Source organism: Euprymna scolopes, chromosome 14 (assembly GCF_053919585.1).
Source record: "Euprymna scolopes isolate OS-2025 chromosome 14, ASM5391958v1, whole genome shotgun sequence".
In the NCBI taxonomy this organism is placed as follows: domain Eukaryota; kingdom Metazoa; phylum Mollusca; class Cephalopoda; order Sepiida; family Sepiolidae; genus Euprymna; species Euprymna scolopes.
Window position 1 is genome coordinate 74,511,903 of NC_136495.1, and position 10,435 is coordinate 74,522,337.

Sequence of the window (10,435 nt, forward strand, 5' to 3'; positions counted from 1 at the left end):
TTCTTCTCTACTTCCATATTTATTTTGTTGACAATCGAAACAGAAAACACCGGAACTGTTAACAAACAACAGGAGATTAAATGCACAACCAAACATTGGACCTCACAAACTCCGTTCTTATAATTGATATCTTTTTGTTATTTTTATTTTCTACTCTGTATAGGTGGTAGTCTGTGTGCAGTCAGCACCAACCCTATTCAGGGTTTAACAGGATTCCTCCGAAGGAGGAAGTTTCATGGTAGTATGAAATTCACATGTTAGAGGAGATGACGACGTTAGGTTTTTTGCAACTTTTTGCAGGGAGGTGTCGACGTCCTCCTACATACAGCACCTGGACTTCCCAAATTGGTCACCCATTTTAGTAATGACCAGGCTCAGCGTTGCTTAACTTCGGTGATCTGATGGGAACCGGTGTGTCAACGTGATTATGCCGTATAGGTGGCAGTGTGGCAGTAAAATGAAGACAACAATGGGAATAATTCGTCTTGACTATTGAACTCGGATGATGCAATTAAGTCAAATAGGACACAACAAATCAGAAAAAATAATTAAAAAAAACTTGGACGGAATGGCCGTAGTTTGTACCGCTTCTATTCTTATATTTTATTACATTATAACCAGGATATATATTATTTTAGACCTTATGTTTGTGTATTTATAAAGAACAAATAGAAATATAACTATATATCTAACAATAGATATCTATCATACTTCTAAAAAGCAGAAAGATTTAATAAATAATTAAGTCTAAACGAATTGTTTTGGTTATTCATTCCGTACAAAAATACATATCTCTTTGTATATATATATATATATATATATATATATATATATATATATATATATATATATATATATATATATATATACATACATATATATATATATATATATATATATATTTAAAAGAGTGTAGCCATCAACAATTGTGTTTTTTTTAAAGGTTTTCATCCTATTTTTATTTTAAAATATTTTTATAACGCGTTTCGAGCTTAGGGTGTGCTCTCTTCAGATGTTTTCGTAAAAAGGTTTTCTTTAAAATGGGAGTCTGTAGAGTTATTTTTACCTCCGCTGATACTAAATGTGTCTTTCAGAGTGATGTGTGGTCTCAGACATTCTGACTCCAACTGTAAGTGTTCAAAGTGTCCGGTCAAAGTTAGATTCAAAGAAGGGTTTTTGGTCCATTCGGTGAAGGTTTTTATGTTTTTTAGGGTTCTTTCCCCATGTATAGCAAGACGCAACAAAAGGAGTCACAAAATGCAACAAACAACGATGTGGAGTCTGCAACATAATATTAGAGGGAAACACATACACATTTACGAACCCCATACAAACATTCGAAATTTAAAAAAACCTAGATTGCACCTCAAAAAACGTGATCTATGTAATAAAATGTCCAGCATGCGATAAATCCTACATAGGCGCTACAAAAGACCTTAGTAATAGAGTAGCCCTACACCGATCCAACATCAAAATCGCGGAAAATAGACACCTGCATGTATCACAACATATACACACATGCAGTCGAGGCAGATTCGAGATAATGCCCATCTTTAAAACTGACAACTACTTCTACTTGCTAACACAAGAAAAAAACTTCATAGCAAAGTTTAACCCCGCTTTAAACATCTCTCCTTAATTATACATATAAATAGGCAAAACACAAATACACTTACACGCATGCATACTGGGGTAAATGTGCACCCTCACACACGAAACAAAAAAAAAGCACAATAAAGCACACGCACACTTTCACGGGTGCGCGCGTCCATACCCAGTACAGTACCATTTCTCTAAACTAAACAAACAATTAGAAATTGTACGCATGTATGTGTGTGTACGCGCGTGTGTGCATGTATATATGTGTGTGTGTGTACATATGATTGTGTGTGTGTGAGTGTGTACATATGATTGTGTATGCGTGTGTCTATCTATCTATCTATCTATCTATCTATATATATATATATATATATATATATATATATATATATATATATATATCATCTGTTATCTATGCTACATCTTGTTTGTGTGTATACGTGCACTTATGTTTGGGTGACCGAATCCATGTATGCATATGTGCTTGGATTAGAAAAGAAATGAAACTTCAACCAATATATACATAAGGTGGGATATATGAATATGTATGTGTATGTGTGATTGTGAGTGCATGTGCCCATATATATATATGGGTGGATGAATGTATACGCATCCGTATGTGTGTGTGTGTATATATATTACATATGTATGCACATGTATGAGTGGGTAAATGTGTTCGTGTGGATATGGATATACACGTATGTGTGAGCCCCTGCATATGTCTGTGTGTGTGCATGTGTGTGTGTATGTGTATGTGCCTACATAGTATGTGGATGTTTGTGAGTGTATATGCACATACATGTATGTGTGTATATATATGTGTGTATGTGCGTGTATATGTGTGTATATATATCTTCTCCTACCTATTCTCCATCTTACTAGTGTGTGTGGGTGCGTGTACTTATGTCTGAATGATTAAGCGCATATATACATGCGTGTTTTGGTTGGAAAAAAAGTATATATATATATATATATATATATATATATATATATAAAAAATAAAAAAATAAAAAAATAAAAATAATTGGCGTGTTAGTGGTGGATGTGTGTGAGTACGTGTGTGAGTGTGTAGGTGGGTATGTATATATGTATGCTCCTACATATATTTCTATGTATGTAGGTGTGTGTATGTGTGTGTGCCTGCGTGCGTGTGCGTATGCATGTGTACATGTACATGAATGTATATGTATGCGTGTGTGATTGTGTGTGAGTGTGTGCTATACATGGGGAAAGAAAGTCTTTAAAAAGAACCCGAAAAAAACATAAAAACCTTCACCGAATGGACCAAAAACCCTTCTTTGAATCTAACTTTGACCGGACACTTTGAACACTTACAGTTGGAGTCAAAATGTCTGAGACCACACATCACTCTGAAAGACACATTTAGTATCAGCGGAGGTAAAAATAACTCTACAGACTCCCATTTTAAAGAAAACCTTTTTACGAAAACATCTGAAGAGAGCACACCCTAAGCTCGAAACGCGTTATAAAAATATTTAAAAATAAAAATAGGATGAAAACCTTTAAAAAGACCCACAATTGTTAATGGCTACACTCTTTTAAATATACATTTTTTTCTCTCGTTGGAACTACACAACCATCACTTTTAATATATATATATTGAAACCCGACTATATATATATATATATATATATATATATATATATATATATATATATATATATATACCACGTTTTTTTTGCAATTTTATAAATATGACATCTCAGCAACTATTGATCGGAAGTCAACAAATGAAGGCTCGTTGGAATGCTAATAACCTGAATGGTGCAATGGGCTATGTGACATTTGCTCTTAAGGTCGTACCTTAAGAGAACCATGCATCATCCAGAGCCTTATTTTGACAATTTTTAGACCTCAAAAATGTTTCAATCATAGTCATTTGTTTTGCTAGTTTTGTATATGAATTACAAAATTATCTGATATTTTCCCCAAACCTCTGGTCTTGATGGAGTGGAAACTATAACTATAACAATAACTGTATATATATATATATATATATATATATATATATATATATATATATATATATATATATATATATATACACCACTTTTTTTGCAATTTTATAAATATGACATCTCAGCAACTATTGATCGAAAGTCAACAAATGAAGGCTCGTTGGAATGCTAATAACCTGAATGGTGAAGTGGGCTATGTGTGTGTGTGTGTGTGTGTGCGTGTGTGTGTTGCTATATAAAGACCGTACTTATTTTTAAACATGACTAAAAAATAAAAAGACTCAAAGAGCAAGTTAGACAAATAGACTAGAATTAATCATAACGAACATGCATATACACTATATTTATGTTATTTTATTATCATTCAGGATATTCTATTGTGTTTTCAGTTAGCCAATCAGCTTCATAGTTTCCCCTCACCCTTCCGAATAAGCCAATGTGCAGGCACTTACAGGCCAATTTGAGTTACAGTTCACCCGTTTTGTGTGTGCTGTTTTGGCGGGGAGCGTAATTATCTAGTGTCCTGACCTATTCTAAATCTAGGTTAAATGTGTTTTTTTTTATTTATGTTAATTTATATATATATATATATATATATATATATATATATATATATAGTCATCCACATACAGTACTGTTTCGCTGTTTCACGGCTCATCAGTGCGGCTAGACAGGATTGAAACCCGACCGTCTGTACGACATCTCTCGTCCGAAATACCTCCGCTCGATTTGTTTAAACAAAGAGCGTCGCTGAGCGAGTAGTGAGTTTAACCATGTTATTGACATCGCCGAAATACCTCCGCTCGATTTGTTAACGCAAAGAGCGTCGCTTACATGCTAATGGTAATTCGTGTATCATTTCTTAATATGCTCAACTCAAGATGAGGAGCAGTATAGTCATCCACATACACTACTGTTTCGCTGTTTCACAGCTCATCAGTGCGGCTAGACAGGCAACTACCTCAAGCCAGGGTTGAAACCCGACCGTCTGTATGACAGTCATATATATATATATATATATATATATATATATATATATATATATATATATATATATATATATTGTTAGTTTTAAAATTGTTTTGTATCGCTATCCTAGAGTAAAGTTTATGCTGTGAACACAGTTGTTCGCTATTTCTCTCCTACAGTTTAATAGGTTTTGGGGGTCTTTAAAGCATAGGATAGCATATTTTTCATGAAGCCATAATCTACATGGATCGTGTAGGTCTCTTCATGTGTTTGCTTGTCTTGCTATTTTCCATTCGACTATCGGCGAACATCCGCTTTCTTTGAGTTCCTAGTATTTGTTTGCTAGGATTGTTTTCATTCGGTGTTTTATTTTATTTTTTAATGTACTTTTGTTATCATAATATCGAGGTTTGAAAACTAAGGAAGTCATACCTACGTAATATTTCTTGTTATCCGGGTTTTTTTTTCGCATATATTGTGGCCTGGTAAACTATGCTTTTGGTTAGATATTTATTTTGAAGAGGACAAAGTGTGCGGGTTCTGCAGTTGCATTTTTCTTGTTCATTATTAGTATATTTATTTTTATTTCTAGTATAGTTGTCGTTGTCCGGAGTTGGTTTATTATTATTATTACTATTACTATTATTATTATTATTATTATTATTATTATTATTATTATTATTTCTACTAGTTACATATGTGTCCTTTGTGCTATTGTTATTTTTATCATGGTGTCCACTTTTTTATTGTTTATTTTGTTGGTGTTTTCATTGGTTTTATTTAATATTTTGTTATTATGTGTTTTAATTATCATCTCTAAAATTTTTCCAGCAGCTGTAGGATAACTTTAGGTTATTTTTATTGAAAATTTTGTGTAAGGGATTGGTTGTGGGGAAGTGCTTTTCGATAAGATCTAGAAATTTCTTGCCAAGTTTTGTTTTTAACATTTGATTGTATGACGCCATATACCAGATTATATTTTTTTCTTCTATTTTTATTTTTATTATAGTTATTGGTGTTTTGTTGCTTATATTTGATATTTTTGTATCCACTATTTTTAGGGCTGTTTGATAGATATTGATTGATTTGTAAAATACATTTTCTTCGCTTAAGTTATTGCTGAGTCTACTTACGATCGAATTAGGAATCTGTTTTATAATTGATGGTGTGTCATTTGACTTGGGGGTTACGTATATTGGATTAACGTTGTATTATAAGTATGGTTCATATGTGTTTTTATCTAAATTTAACGTGACGTCCAGGAAGTTTGTTATTTTTATGTCAGCTAGTACGTCTAATTTTAGGCCTAATTTTTTCATTTCCTTGTGTATGATTTTCTTAAAGTTAGCCCCCTTGACTTTGTTGGAGTCTTTTATTATAGCTAGGCAATCATCTCTATATAGGCCGATATCCGTAGTATCAAATATGCTTGTGAGGGTATATAGAATGAATAATCACACAAGATCCGATGCCTCTGCAGAATCCAGGGCACCCATCGCAAAATCAAACGAATTTGTCATTTTAGTTTTTATCCATTGGTTATTGTTATTACTAAACTGATTTTCTACATATTTTAATAATGTGGATTTCTTCCGAGGATATATCAGTGTATGCCTCGGCAAATTCTAGGGCAATGTTGAAAAGTTCTTCGGATATCGAGGGATAGAAGTCTATGATGTCGAACTGTATAAACGTACATTTATTTTGTTTTCTATATTTTTTAACCAAGTGATTGCTTCGGTAGTATTTTTCCCACTGTTTTTATTCTAGGTCTTATTTCATTTGTTTATTTACTCTAGAGAGTATTGCTTTGCTAATTCTACCTATTTCTGGTTAGTTGGGTTTATCAAGTGGGTGTTGGGGTTATTGAAACCACATTTGTGGTCTTTGGGCAGAATGTATGCCTCTCTAGGTTTCAATTTGCGAACTTTATCGCTAATTTTTAATTTATCGGTGATTTATTTACTTTTAGTATTTATTATATCTATGTAGTTGCATTCGTTTGTATCCAGTACTTTGTAGTTTTTTGTAATGTTTTCTGTGATTAGTTTGTTATATTCTTGTTTATCTATTTTATAAAAGTTTCTAGTTTTATCTGCTTTTACAAAGATTTTACAGTGCTTTTTTTAATTAATTTGATAATATACCTATGCTTGCTAGGTGTGGGGATGTTTTTTAACGATGTTTCGAAATTAATCCTTTCCATATCTATTTTTTGGTGTGGTGAAATAATATATATATATATATATATATATATATATATATATATATATATATATATATGGGGGTGTATATATATGTATATATATATATATATATAAATATATATATGAGAGAGAGAGAGAGAGAGAGAGAGAGAGAGAGAGAGAGAGAGAGAGAGAGAGAGAGAGAGAGAGAGAACGGGAAAGATACCCATAAATGGATGAATAGAGAGATGTGGAAGGAATTTTTCAATATAAAAAGAAAAATTAAATGGCAAAAAGAATTCAAAGCAAAATACTCCTACGCGTTAAAAGCTTCATTAAAAAACATTGCAAAAAACAAAAGCAAATCAGGCGACCGTGGTTATTGTTGTTCTCCACTCAAGAACAAATTAAAAAAAAAACAATAAACATTTTGTGTCGATTGCATTATTGCGATTACAAAACAATTAAATAAAAAACAGTAAACAAAGAACAAACATGGAATGATGGGATGGGTGACTGGCCGAGTAACATCGTTCCCACGATGCTTTTTTTTTCTTATGCTTTTGATACAGTTGCCAAATCAGATCGACTGTTTGTTGCCTGATTCAGCCATTTTAATTTTTCATTATTCGTTTTGAAAATCAGACAGGAAAAGCAAAAATGACAGATTTGTCAGCTGAATAAAAATAATGTTCAAAGCGGAAAATGAATAATAAAAAAAATATGAAAATTATTTTTGTTTCTTCACAAAACAAAACATGACACAAGATCAGTATAAAATGAGTTTACTATTTACTTGCCCTCAAACGAGAATAGGATGTGATTCATGGTCTACTTTTATGCGAGGGTGTATTAATTACAGAACGTCACAAACGTTGCTCCTCATAGGTCTGTGGCCACTCATCGAACCAATGAGCTTTCACTGAGGAATAATTTATTCAATGGTTTAATCGCTAAGACTTTGTAAAAAATTTGGCGCTAGTCCCTCTCCATGTTTGGCACTGCAAGCATCATAGTCTTAATTCTTAGAATTACTTATAACAGAATTTGCCTACGTCTTTCGTAAATTAAATATGACACAAGCATGGTTTATTTCATCAATCTTTTTATTTATTTATTAGTAGGCCGTCCAGCATTGCCCGGTCATAAAATACGCTTAAATATGATATGTGGATTAATACAGATTTCGTATTTATTATTATATCATATTGGATCCAATATAGAATAACAATTTAAAAAGTAAAAAAAAAAATAAGATGATTCGTGCGCCATCAACGAGAATCGAAACCCAAACCTTTTGCTTACGATTTACTTTTTCCTTTTACGTTAATTCCTGAGCTATTAACACATGTTTGCTGCAAGGCTACAATTTAGAAAATGAACCAATAGCTACTACGTTACGCATGCATATTCGTAATGCTGTCGATCGACCTTCACCTGGCAAATTCCAATTAAAAAGTTTTCACACTTTGGCACCGATCCCCCCCCCCGGCTAAAACCCAAATATAAAGCTTCATGTCTGTAGACGAAAAACGTGCAGAGGAGTTTGGTGAGCAAAATTTTTTAAACAAACATATATATGCGTACATAAACATATATAGAAAAAGGTTTTTATTTGCTATAATTTTTTTACGCAAATATTACACAAATATAAATCATGTAGAATATCTGCCTAAATAAAATTAGACGTAATAGTTTACTAAAGATGATTAGAAAACTGAAAAAATAATAAGGAATGAATTACAACGAATGTTTAAAAGAATATGCAAATTAGCTAGATCTTTTGCAGATCAATGCAATTCCCAAACCCATATATAACAAAGTCGTATTTTCTGTTTAAATAAATAGAAATACACACAAAAAAAAAATCCATAGGGGTATAGACTACAAGGAAGTCACCGCTCTTCACGGCCCGAGGACTACTCTAGGATAAGGGTTAATATGTATAAAGTGACCACTGAGATGGCATCTTAGTAATCATCGATGGTAGAATATGATTATTTAAGAGAACGAGACACCAAAAATTTGTTTACGTTTGACTTGAAGACGACCATGTTGTACTATTATTTGGATTAATTAGACTTCTGTTTTCATCTTGATCATGATTTTCACAACGTTTCGGTCGATGTAACCTACCACCTTCTCCAGGTGTATCTTGTCGAACTTGGGAATGTTTCTGTCGGGTATTTGGACGGAATTTTGAGCAGAACCCTTTATTTACTTCACGAGGGTAGCATGCTCTTGTTCCGTCAGCCATGACTGGATAGCGGTCCTAAGTAATTTGCAATTCTATTTTTAATTCGCTCACACTTCAGGAGAATATCACTTTTTACGATTGATTTTTCCAAGTACTCTAACCACTGCGCCACGGGTCCTTGAAAGACCATGTTGTAATCATCTGGAAAGTAGGTCAATGGAACCAAGTTCCACAGGCGGGCAGTTCTGGGAAAGAAGCCGTGTTCATGGAATCTGCGTTCAGATTTAGGTACAGCCAGAGATTGGGAGAAATAGTTAATTGTGATTCTAGATGGACAAGTACTTTTAGTGAAAGTTTGGCGTGGATGTACCATACATTGAAGCTCAGAGGATCATGCCATGAAAATAACGATAGAGGAGAGACAGGCTTCCACCTGTGAGAAATAGGTTGCAGAGAAGAGAAAAGGGAATCACCCACCATGCTTCGACGCCGGTTCTGAACTCTATAAAGGTAGGATAGGGTACTCTAAGCAGCTTTTGTCCATATAGAGCGGTAGAATGACGCAGCCATTTGTTTTAACGACCTTGGCAATAACTCTGATGTTAGTCCTCCGTTTCAAGTCAGAGGTGGAGGTAAGTTTCAGAAGTTTGTCGAAGCAGGGTGCTTCTTTGATACGGGAGCCATTTAGAATGTGATTTTGGTGCTTTAATTCTCCTGTGTACGTTTATCAAAATAGATGCCAACTTCATTCTCTATTTGTGGAGTATCTGGAAGTCACAGGGATTAATTTTGATATCTGTTCTTACTGCAACGGAGATGCGCACTGCTAGGAAAGGAATACATATAATGGATAATTCGCGATGTTAAGATAAAATATGTATATGGAAAAACCTAAAATTAATAATTCTGTTCGCATGCGTGTGGTCGTGTGAGTGAATAAGTTCGTAAAATTGTGTATAAGTTTAATGTTTAATAGTCCATTACTGTGTCGTGTGTTAGCTGCGATATTAGATTTAGTTTACCTGTAATTAATCTCTTAAGTAGTCTTGTAATCGATAAGGGTTTCTTTAGCAAATTGTGTTTCTTATTGGTGACTCTGTTTAGGTTTTTGTTTATGCAATAAATGGTAGCGAGTGCTCGGCTATCAGAGCAAGTCTTTTTGATTGGTTAAAGTATATGTCTGGTAACCAATCGAGACTCACTATTTCGATAGGATTGACCAATCAGTATTAAGCATTTCATCCTACAAACATTGTATATTTTAGGAATTGTTTTTCTGTTTTTGTTATTAAGAATCATTCATTTCGAATAAATTAGATGATTATTGTTAGTATTCGCTATTATTTTCTGATATCTTTTAGAACTCGTTTAAGAAAGCCATCGGCTATTTATTGGAAGGGGCCACGTGAAGGTTGCTAACATTCTTAAGCGAGAGTGTTTCTGTGGAACAAAATAGATTAGAACTTGGCACGTCCAGCCTTTAGTCCGTATCGTTAACCACTAAG

The 10,435-nt window shown here is 33.4% G+C and overlaps 1 pseudogene; it reads right to left on the minus strand.

Moving 5' to 3' along the window:
* Positions 1 to 319: 319 nt before the first annotated feature.
* Positions 320 to 438, minus strand: LOC145293614 (5S ribosomal RNA; annotated as a pseudogene).
* Between the last annotated feature and the right edge of the window lie 9,997 nt (positions 439 to 10,435).